Genomic DNA, 7,414 nt, shown 5'->3' with positions numbered 1-7,414 from the left:
TATATATATATATATATATATATATATATATATATATATCTTTCATCTCTTAACTTGTTTCAATCATTGGCCTCTGGAGAGGAGAAAGGTAAGTTTGGACTCAGCAAGAATTGAACTCAGAAAACAGTGAGTCAGAACAAATGCTGCAAAGAATGGTGTTCAATGCTTTAACAAGTATGCCAATTTGCCGCCACCAACACCGCCGTCACCGCTGCCTCCACCACCACTGCTGCCACCACCAACATCATCATCATCCTCATCATCATTTAATGCCCCTTTTTCAGGTTGGCATGGGTTGGATGGTTCAACAGGAACTGACTAATCAGAAGACTGCACTAAGCTCTGCTGTCCACTTTGGCATGGTTCCTATGGCTGGATGCCCCTGTGAAACGATGATGATGATGATGATGATGATGGTGATGGTTATGATGGTGGTGGTGGTGATGATGATGATGATGATATATGTATATGGTTGGCTTCTTTTCAGTTTCTGCCTTCCAAATTTACTCAGAGGCTAGAAGTAGAAGACACTTGCCCAAAGTGGCCATGAAGAGGGACTGAATCTGAAATCACATTGTTACACTGCAAACTTCTAAACAACACAACGAGACCTGCTCTTACACACACACACGCACATACACACACACACACACACACACACATGTGCATGCACACACGCACACATGCACGCACACACACATACACACACACACACGTGCACGGACATATTTTTTTGTGGGTTTGTTTTACAATATTTTTAGTGTGAAACTGTCTGCCGAAACATATATTGTTGTACGCTAGGAGGGTCATATAGTCAATACTGCCTATAAAAACATGTGCACTAGTTAACCATATACATATATATATATATATATATATAGTGCTCATCGAAACTTATTGTTACAGTACAAAGTACTCTGTGAAGAATTTATGGTAAATAAAGTAAATAAAATACTTTAGAACTGCACCATAGTCTAGGTGATAAAAAGATGAAACAGAGTTTAAGAACTTGAAATATATCTCACAAAATAGATTTACATATCATTCCCTCACACACACACACATTTATTCATGTACACATACATATTTGGTGAGGTGGATATATATGGATCATCATCATCATCGTTTAACGTCCGCTTTCCATGCTAGCATGGGTTGGACGATTTGACTGAGGACTGGTGAAACCGGATGGCAACACCAGGCTCCAATCTAATTTAGCAGAGTTTCTACAGCTGGATGCCCTTCCTAATGCCAATATATAACGCCATGTATATATATATATATATATATGCATGATAGTTGTTGGTGTTTAGCCCTAGGCAAGTCCTTACTGAGCTACCCTATAACCAAAAGTATTCCAGCCATGATCATCCAGTCTATTTTTCCTTTTCCATATGTCTTCTATAAGACAGACTACATTATTCAATATATCCTTGCTTTTTTCTTAACATGTTAAAGGTATGATTTGAGGGAAATTTGGATGCCATTTCCTCTGGATCCAGTAACCATACAGAGGCTTCCTCATTGGCTTACTCACAGACACGGACAAACATGAGTTTATTTAAAACTAATATTACTCTATGCTCTCCTATTAATAATGCTCGGCCACCTCCAATACTTTCCCAATATTTCTATTAATGTTGAGTATATAAATAGCCTCTTTCTCTTTTATGTCATTCAGTTCAAAAGAGTGTCTGTTATATTTTACCATTGTAATGAAACACTGGAATAGTCACATTTTATTTCTCTTTTTATGGCTTATTCAGAGTAGGAAGGACAGTACTCGTGGCCTTTGATATGGTCTCCAGGGAGTGGGTGAAATGGAGTAAGAAACACTGAGTCATGTGTTGCTATAGTTGGAAAGGAGGCAACATGTTATAATATCAAGTTATCTTTAGACTGGTGCTGAGACCTGGTCCAAATGCTTGCAATTGAGAGGACTTAAGTAAAGGCACTGAGGAGACAAGTGGTGGTACTAAACTGGGTGATGGATCAACAATAGGTATGGCCAGTCCATTAAATGGGCCTTTTCACTGTTTCACTCATGAATCTTGGGTGAACCTTTTGACTATGGTAGAAGGTACTTACCCTTGATGTTCTAAGTCAGTGGTTCTCAACTAGGGTCCATATGGCCCCTGGGGGTCCATATAAAATTTTTGGGGTCCATGTAACAAAATAGTATTTTAAGGGACCCTGAAAATATTTTTCTTTAGATGCAAGAAACAGCTTGGATTTTTTCTCTAAAGTTTTACATAGGCATAGGAGTGGCTGTGTGATAAGTAGCTTGCTTACCAACCACATGGTTCCGGGTTCAGTCCCACTGCATGGCACCTTGGGCAAGTATCTTCTACTATAGCCTCGGGCCGACCAAAGCCTTGTGAGTGGATTTGGTAGACGGAAACTGAAAGAAGCCCATCGTATATATATATGTATGTGTGTGTATATGTTTGTGTGTTTGTATTTGTCCTCCCAACATCGCTTGACAACCGATGCTGGTGTGTTTACGTCCCTGTAACTTAGCGGTTCGGCAAAAGAGACCGATAGAATAAGTACTAGGCTTCCAAAGAATAATTCCTGGGGTCGATTTGCTCGACTAAAGGCGGTGCTCCAGCATGGCCGCAGTCAAATGACTGAAACAAGTAAAAGAGTAAAGAGTAAAGAGTTCAACCTACAAAAGTTAATGTGTGAAAAACAAAATAGGAACTTTGAAAGAAGTATCTTTAAACATTGAATAGGGGTCCATCAGAATAAAATAGTAATCAAAGGGGTCCAGAGATAAAAAAAAATAGTTGAGAACCCCTGCTCTTAGTGATGGTATTAAACTGGGTGATGGGTTAAGAACAGGTTTAGTCAGTCCATTAACCCATTACCTCCCATAATTCTATTAATTGGAATTTTTTTTTTATGAAACTTTGATTTCTAGCATAAAACAGCCTTAGAAACACACTGGAATGATCAAAATAACATTTTAAAATAACATTTTAAATAGAAATAAGTGAGATACTGGGTGAAAAATTATCAAACCTCATTTGAATATCAGAGAAATATACCTAGTATTTATAGCAAAAAGGTTAGATATGTATAAATATTGACAGATAATTACGAAATTTGTAATTTTTAAATGATCTCATATGAGATCACTGGTAGGTAATGGGTTAACTGTTTAGCATTCAGATTATCCTATCAAATGTAATGCTTATTTATTCACAAGGTTTTGAATTAATCAAGCATTATCTTGCAGCTTCAAGATTTTGATGTGATTCTATATTTATAGAATGGCTGCAGAATAAGTGTGAGATGCTGAATCTGGCTGGTTTATACATAACACAGGTTGGATATTTGGACCAGATGTAGCTGGTTTAAATGTTAAACGGTTAAATGAGCCTTTTCACAGTTTCTGTTTACCACATTTCATTCATAAATTTTAGGTGAACTTTTTGACTATGGTAGAAGATACTCACCCAAGATATTATAAGTAGTGGTTTTAAAAAGGTAAAGTTACCTTTTTGAGTCATACTGACTCGTAAGGACTGGTTTCCTAGTTTCATGGTGTATAAATTCCCCAGTTGGATGGGATGTTGGTTCTTTGCAGGATTACTTATTTTTGCCAGCTGAGTGGACAGGAGCAATGTGAAATGAAGTGTTGCCCGGTCCAGAAATTGAAATTGCAATCTTTTGATCATGAGCCTAACACCCTAACCACTAAGCCAGTGGTTCCCAAACTTTTTCAGACTGCCACCCTTTGGTTCTAAGGCCACATTTCACATGCCCCACCACCACCACCACACTTACCATCACAGACATAGACCATTTTCTGCAGCAAATTCAAAATAACAGTATTTCACAAATAAATCTTAACCTAATTAACCCTTTATTTATTTTTTTTTTTACATCCATTGCTCCGTTTTGGTCACCCATTATCGACCCATTTTTCCTCGACGCCCCCCCCCCCTGAGTCTTTCCACAGCCCCCGGTGGCATGGTACATTCACTAAGCCATACACCACCACAGTGGTGTTAAACTGGGTGATGGCTTAAAAACAGGTCTAGTTTCTGTCTACCAGATTTTACTCGTAAATCTTGGCTATGATAAAAATGACTATGATAGAAGATGATTACCCAAGGTGCTGTGTAGCATAATTGAACTTGGAACCATGAGATTGTGAAGCAAACTTCTTACCCACACAGTCATATCTGCTTCCATGTAGATCCAATTCATTCCCTTTACTTTTACTCACTCTGTCTCCATTTCTTCTCTATTATTTCTACCCATTCCATTGGTATCAACTTCAATTTCTTTTGCAACTTCCTTAGATCTCTCTCTCTCTCTCTCTCTCTCTCCTCTCTCTCTCTCCTTCTCACATACTCCTGCAGTCCTTTCTCTTGATCTAATGAGAAATTCTGGTTGCTCAGCTTATTACAAATAGTAGTTGTTGTTGCTGTTGTTTAGCCCCAAGTTAGATCTGATTCCAGGATAGGTGAATAAAGTATAAATGAGTAACAAAGAGGTACAGGTGTACACCTGTGCCTCTTTGTTACTCATTCATATAATGTGTGTGTGTGTGTGTGTGTGTGTGTGTGTGTGTATAAACATGTGCATAACAACTTGTGTTAAGTCTAATTCAAACAGTCAAGGGTTGTAATGTTGCTTTGGTGTAGCAATTAGTATGGTTATACAGTTTACAGTAGATAAGCCATTCAAATCCTGAAGGCAATGTTACAACTTTTGTCCTTACAAAAGAGTGGACTTCACTAAAGACAACCAAGAGCAAGATTATGATTTTAAGCTAGATAATGTTTTAAGACCATCACCAAAAAAATGGGAATGCTTCTTGGCTTTGGTCAACCTGAAGTTAGAGTGGAAAACTCTTACCCAAATTCTGTGCAGTGCAATGAAATCCAAAACCACACCTGTCTATCTGTGAAGTAAACTTTTTAACCACCCAGTCATGCCTGCACCCAAAAGTATATAGAGAGACAGAATGGAAGAAAGTTTATCTGTGGTAGAGAGGGAGACAGCAGATTCTAATTCCAAGGAAAACAGTCAGTAACCATAGAAACCTGCACTGATTACATTTTTTTTTTCTTTCTTTATGGTAAATTGCATACTTCTAAAGAGAAATGAGAAATGTAAAAATGATATAAGGATAGGATCTATCCTAGTTTCATTGCAGTGTGCAGATAGATATATTAACTTTGGTTTGTTTATGGACTGTAAAATGTCTGCCATTACAGCTACTGGACTCTACTTTTCCCTCCTCGTTCCAAAACTGTTTTGGCTTACTCACTTTTTTTTCTCTCTTACACACAAACACACATACACACACAAACGCGCGCACATACACATACTGTCTACCTGTCTATCACTACTCCTCTCGCTTTTTTCTCTCTCGATCTATCTACACACACACACACACGCACGTTTTCCTGTCTGTATCTGTTCCATTTGGAGCTTTTACTAAATTCCCTCTCTCTCTCATTCTTTTCTCTGTCTTCAGTATCTTCTCAACTCCATCGTTCTTTTCATATCTTCCTCATCTTCTCTCTCTCTCGCTCGCTCTTTCTTCTTTCTCTGTCTCACTGGCCTGCTTTCTCTCTCTGACAGCCTCTCTCTTTCTCTCTCTCTGACAGCCTCTCTCTTTCTCTCTTTCTCAATCCCCTGTATTTTTCTCTTTCCGATTCTATCTCTAACACTTGTTTATCTTGTCTCTCAGTTTCTCTAACTTGATATCTTCTTTCTCCCCGTCCAGGAATTCTCGTCTAGTCATGTGTCAGTTACATTTTATGTAACTCTGAGTTAATATACTATATCTTATATGATTGTATTTCTATTTATCTTTCTGTCTATATCTAGTACATCTGCTTATTTAGCTGCTTGCTTGTCAGTCCGTACATTTGTCTGTCACTGTCATCTCTTCCTGTATTAATCCTGACTCTATATCTCTTTGTCATCCTCTCTCTGAACTAGTCCTATCTCTGTATCTGTTTCTGGCTGTAATCGTCTCTCCCCCACCTCTCTCTTTGGCTTATTTCTATCTCTGTCAATCTCTCTTTAGGTCGGTCCTAACTCTGTGTCTGTCACTTTCTGTCTAGTTTTGTAAATCGTCACGCTGAGTCTGATTGTTTGCCTGTCTAACTGTCCGTCTGTGTATCTACTTGTTTGTGAGTTTACCTTCTCATTAACGTGTCTCCCTCTACGTTTGCTTGTCTACTTTTCTATTTGCGGTGTAGTTATAATCAGTGAACAACTCGTTTTACTGTACGTTTATGAGTCTGCCTGTTTGTATATTTACTATGTACTTCTTGTAAGTTTGTTTACCCACCATCAGTCTGCTCTGTCGACGTTTCGCTCAGTTTGTCTATCTTTTATTACTGAAGTAGAAGCAAATTTTTATTTTCAGATATAACATATGAACATGTACATCTTTTAACTGATTGGCGTGGGTTATGAGTATATAAACATATGTAGTCACATTCCTATGGTTTCAGTTCTCGTGAAATTAAGGGCACGAGGGGGTTTTCGCGGCCTGGGATGAAGATCTAACCGACGAGTTTCTTCGTCATTTAAGATCTCATCATGATTCGCTCACTGCTTTCATCTGCCTGTCTTTGTATCGGTTTAAGTCTAGATCTGGTCCGCGACAATGTGTTTGTCTCTGTAAGTTCATGAAGCTGTCGTCTATCGGCCTTTCTCCTATTATCTAATTATATTCCATTCAATGAGGTTGTTTGGTACATCTCTCACATCTCCCCTATGTCGTCCAGTTACTCAATATTTCCTGAAGCGATCATATATCTATATTAGATAGAAAAAAACAACAACAACCAAACAAAAACAACTAACATCAATTTACATCATCAAAATTACTGTAGACGTGCTTGATCTTGCTATTGTATTTTGCTTCATTGTTTCACCTTGTCGAGATAACACACTGGGTGTATTTTCATTATATCTGTCATAGCTATAGTTGAAGTTATTCTCATTATTGTTATCAGTACATACGATACTAGTTTGAACTAGATTAGACATGTCAGTGCCTCGAAGTATCGTATAATTATTGCATTTAACCTGTAAGATGCTTTGGGATGTTCACCCTTCTCAGTCGCAATGTCTTTATATTCTAGTAAATAATTCAGTTAAATGACAGCTTGGAATTTGCAGTAACAGATGTTATTGATAGGAAGATAGAGCAAGTGGATGAAAAGAGCCAATTTTGAGTTAGGCGACAATATTGATAACGCGCGCGCACCCGCGCACGCACACACAAAGAGAAAAATGTATGAAGTATATGAAAAGATCTTGTGACAGTTCATTAAAAATGATGGAGACTTGCATGACGGTATCTAGTTTTGCACGTCATGTTTTCTCTTTTCGTTTTTTTTTTGGTGGTGGTGGTGGTGGGGGGGGGGCATAA

The 7,414-nt window shown here is 38.1% G+C and overlaps 1 long non-coding RNA gene across 2 annotated transcripts in view; it reads right to left on the bottom strand.

Moving 5' to 3' along the window:
- Nucleotides 1–5,294, bottom strand: part of LOC106868447 (uncharacterized) — a 22,649-nt gene extending 17,355 nt beyond the window's left edge. Inside the window, exon 1 of one of the 2 annotated variants that reach the window (XR_008265166.1) lies at nt 4,873–5,294. This is a non-coding gene — a long non-coding RNA (uncharacterized LOC106868447). The remainder of the gene's footprint in view (nt 1–4,872) is intronic. The other variant, XR_001409285.2, reaches the window with a different exon arrangement.
- Nucleotides 5,295–7,414: the final 2,120 nt, after the last annotated feature.

Source organism: Octopus bimaculoides, chromosome 1 (assembly GCF_001194135.2).
Source record: "Octopus bimaculoides isolate UCB-OBI-ISO-001 chromosome 1, ASM119413v2, whole genome shotgun sequence".
In the NCBI taxonomy this organism is placed as follows: domain Eukaryota; kingdom Metazoa; phylum Mollusca; class Cephalopoda; order Octopoda; family Octopodidae; genus Octopus; species Octopus bimaculoides.
Note: the sequence above shows the minus strand (reverse complement) of the source record. Positions and strands in the feature narration are given on the sequence as shown.